This window comes from Morone saxatilis, unplaced genomic scaffold (assembly GCF_004916995.1).
Source record: "Morone saxatilis isolate NCDOM2014 unplaced genomic scaffold, NCSU_SB_2.0 Contig0, whole genome shotgun sequence".
In the NCBI taxonomy this organism is placed as follows: Eukaryota; Metazoa; Chordata; class Actinopteri; family Moronidae; genus Morone; species Morone saxatilis.
This window is the reverse complement of record NW_023339650.1, coordinates 15148298-15152852: the sequence shown is the minus strand read 5'-3', so window position 1 is coordinate 15152852 and position 4555 is coordinate 15148298.

Here is a 4555-nt window from a genome sequence, read left to right as displayed (position 1 = left end):
AAAAAAAAAAAGGGCCGCCATGTGCGCTGGGCTCCAGTAGCAGCTCTGGAATTTTTTTTTTGTTGCAGAGATCACATGACGAGGAAGGACCACATTGAGCTGGTACCAGGGAGCGAGCAGGGAACACGCTCTGCAGTGGTTCGAACTAAAGGAAAGATGCCTCCACCTGGAGCATAAAGTCAGCCAGACGAGCAGCCTGAAGCCACGAACACTCTCAGATTAGTGTTTTATAACATTAGTTATCCTGTTTGATCCCCTGCGTAGACGTGTGAGGACTCACTTGCATCATACGACTCAAAGCTTTGCCCCGAAGAGGAGTTGGTTTAAAAAGTCCCGGGGTTTTTTCTGCTGAGCTCCCGAGTCCCTGTCCTCAAACTTGAAGCCTCCTCCTCCTCTTCCTCTAACTCATTACCTCGGTATGTTGACAAGGTAAATTATGCAAAAGGTACGGCTTGAATATTTAACGCTGTAACCTGAGGGATGGGTTGAGCTGACCCACACTCGTTCTCTTGAGTCATCTGGAGGGGCAAGCATCGTATCGTCTCAATTCAGCACCGCACGTCAATTATTGATCGGCGCGCAGTGACACAAAAGTATTCATGACTCACCCAGCCCTCCACCCTGGAACTTATTTCTTCCCCCTGCGGCGGCGGCAGAGCACACAAAAGATGTTTACCGTTTACTCTCGGATCAGCAATATGGGAAAACAATGAGCAGCAGAGATGGAGAGATAAAGGCTTTTAAAAATAACCCCTTTCTGGCTCGCTGTCTGACCGCTTTAGACACAGGAGGGCGGAGGGTGTTGTGTTTGTGGGTGGCAGACAGGAAGCTGTTTGGGGTGTCTGTCGTTTTTTATTTTGGTGTCATCTTGGCCGCGACACAGCCGTCGTTTTCACTGCATTTCCCAGAAAGCAGCGTTGGACTTTCCTGCAGATTAAAGCCAGTGATTGTTGTCACATATAGTTTAGTTTTAGACATTTTAAACATATGTGGTGTTTTTATGATCTGCTAGAGGTGGAGTATAAGATTTAGTTTGTTTCATCCTCTGAGCGCCGGGTTTCTTACAGCCCAGTTGGCAGGTTGCCATTTGGACATTCTGGTTATCCGAGAGGAAAAACCCTTTCTGGTTTTTATGAGCCTCTGACCCTCTCTTGAGTGCCACCCTCGGGACAAACTTAATATTTTTTAGCACCATAACGCTGATAAAACCCCCCAAAAATGTGCAGATGTGTATGTTTTTAATGTGTGGTTTGTGACATCTAAGACTTTCAAGCTTTCTGGACGATGCATATCTGAAAAAAATATACAACTGACTTCTTATTTTGGCTGTATATAGTGGAGATTGCTGATAACTACTATTAATTCTAGAAATACACCAGGACGCTACACAAGTTGCATTGTTTGCTATGAGCTATATTACAGTATTTCAGTATCGACTGCTGTGTGCAGTGTTGGAATCTTTGTGATCTTGTTTCATAGGAGAACGTCATTAAACCTGATGCCTCAGTTACAACTATAAACTCGAGCTGCAGCGATTGGTCGTATAATTGATTAGTCAGTAGACAATTGAAATGAATGGGCAACTATCTTGAAGATGAATTCATTGTTGAAGTTATTTAAACAATAGCAACATGATTCTTCAACATGAGGCTCTGCTGCTTTTTTCCCGTTTTATATGATTGTAAAGTTCATGTTTCTGGGGTTTTAGACGTTTCTTCGGATCTTGAACTTTCGGAGCCTGATGGTAATTCTTCAGGTTTTTCTGACACTTAATAGATTTAACGATTAATCAATAAAATAAGAGTCCATAACAAGTCCAAGACCAGGACCAGTCGAGACGGAGTCAAGGGCCAAGACAGAAAGACTGAATGGGATTGCAAGTGACATTGATTGGCCGCCTGGTAACCATGGTTAGGTAACCAGGCAACCGTGGTTACCAGGCCAATGTCAGTGTCCATTTTAGATGGATTCTGAATTAAACCAATAACCTGTTAACTTAATCAATAGTTTTGTTTTGAAGGACGAAGTTACTCCAGAAGATTATTATACTAATAATTATACTAAATATTATACTTATACTAAGATTATTGCTGCACTCGCTCAAGACCAACTAAATTATTTGCCGAGAGTATTTAAGTCCGACACAATAGAAAAAACTTCAACCTGGACTCAAACTAATGTAACACTACTGGCAGATGAATTAATAATGAAAATAATAGTTAGCTCTACAATAAATGTATCATAAAGTCTTTTCAAAAACACAAAGTTCTCTTAAGATTGGCTCGTCTGAAGCCTTAATCTGTACGGACTCAATAATGTCTCTAATGCCTCCTCCACAAACCACAGCCTATAACATTACATAAAAACTCATCAGCGCTCGGATCTTCCCTCCCAAAGATCAAAAGAAGAGCAAACACAAAACTTAACTAACTCTAAATACACCGAACAGCAGATCGGACATTTGCTTGTTACGAAGATGTCAGAGGTTAATACTCTAATATTTCTTCTGCTTTCTCTGCTTTTTCTCTGATATAAGTTAAAATTAGCAGCAGCAGGCACTTGTTATCTCTTCCTCCCCCGCCCCCATGGGGCCTGTATTGTCTCCCCTCTCTACCCCACAGATGGCACTTTGCGTCACTGGGTTTGCTTTTCTAAACCACAGCGAGCCGTAGCAGCGATACAAGGGAAACCCTCACTGCATTGGCATTCCTTTGAGCATGCCTCTCACACCACATCACATGGGCCGGAGCAGAAAAATGTTGACTTTTCACAGTCATTCTATTCAAGCATGGCTGGGCTTGACCTAATAGGCAGAGGAGGCCTTTTATATTTGTTACTTTTTATATAACAGCCTTTTCAATCGCAGCATTTGAAGCTTGAGACGCTTTAGAGAGTTTTGTGATGCAGGATTTAAAAAAAAGAGAAATAGTGAATGAGGAGTTTTATTCCAAACCACTGCGTATTTGTATTGAAAGTAATTGCCTGAAGTCGTCATAGAGTAACACTAAGACTGTAAAATATTTAGTTTATAAAAAGCCGTTACCAGGAAAGGACTTAACATTCCTACCATTCTTTTAAAAGTGTTTATTTATGCCAATTTATATGAGTTTCTGTCACTCCAATTAAATGCTGGATGTCTCATTTTTCTTTGGAAGAAACTCCCTTTTAAATGTGTCCTGTGGAGATTGCGAACAGTAGTGAAGCTGTAGAGCAAGATAATGACGGAATACACATGCAGAAAAAGCGCATATGTGGTTGTAATGGAGAAGAACGAGTAGGACCAGACAAACTGAACCGAACTGAACCGACCAGCTTTCAGAAATCAGTATCATGTTAACAGTTGAACAGCTGAATCCTCACTCTTTCATTCATCCACTCAGGCTACGGAGACGGCTAAATGAGAATTAACCCGCTGATCGTCTTTGCAGGTCGGTGGTCGTCTCGTATATATAAAATATCAGAGGACAGTGAAACACACAGTTTCCCAGAACCCAAGGTGACGTCCTCTCATAAAACCCAACAGTCCAAATGCAAATATATTCTCTTTACTCTCATATAAGACAAAGAAAATATTCACATTTGAGAAGCGTGAACCGGGAAAATTGGGGCATATTTGAAGAATTCAGAACCGATAGATTTTTCAGTCAATTAACTAATCGTCTAATGGTTTCAGTTCACCGTTACGGGTCATGAAGTTTCCTTTTTTTATAGCTCTCAACAGACGAAACGATGCTTGATACTTTCAGAATTAAAGTTATCAAACTGTGAAAGTTACTGCCATAAATATTATCACAAATTAGTCCAGAATAGCTCAGAAACCTGCAAATTTCAGAGCACACTAAAATGCTATAGGAGAAAAAGAATTAGTGACCCAGAAGGCATTGTGTGTGTGTGTGTGTGTGTGTGTGGGGGGGGATTCAACATGTTTGTAAAGCCTTAAGGATACACACAATGAAAAACTGTGTAAGTAAAAAAAAACAAGACCATGTTTGTTTATCACAAAACGCCCATAGGGTGCTTTTTAAAAGACTGTAAGTTTGTGTTTAGGATTCACAAAGGCGTTATTGTTTCTCCTTGAGCTTAAAAAAACTATTCGTTAACTATCATAGCTTTCGAGTTGTTTGTCTGGAAAAGCACCTGAGGGCACATCCTAGACGAGGTTGGCTGTCATGTGAGGCTTCAGGCTCGTCACATGTAACATCCAGTCCTCCAACAGGGAGTCAGTTATAACGTCTGCACAGATAACAGATCGGTTTTCTGGTTTTTCTTGATGTGGAAACTACTTGAAAAGTCATATTAAACCGGGGGTTTGTCAGAGCTCATGTGTTTGGCCTCTTGGGGAATGTATTCTGTCGTCTACTTAATTAACACTGAATACATTTGTGGGTTGCCTGTCTGTTAGTGGAGTGTTGAGTACTTTGATATTTTGTTGCGTCATTGGTTCAAATATGAATAATTCCCAGATACCGTAAATAGATCAATTGCTCATGGAGGTTTTTTATTATATAACTTTACCTCCGTGTCCTCACTTGGCTTCATATTTTGGACTGCTTTT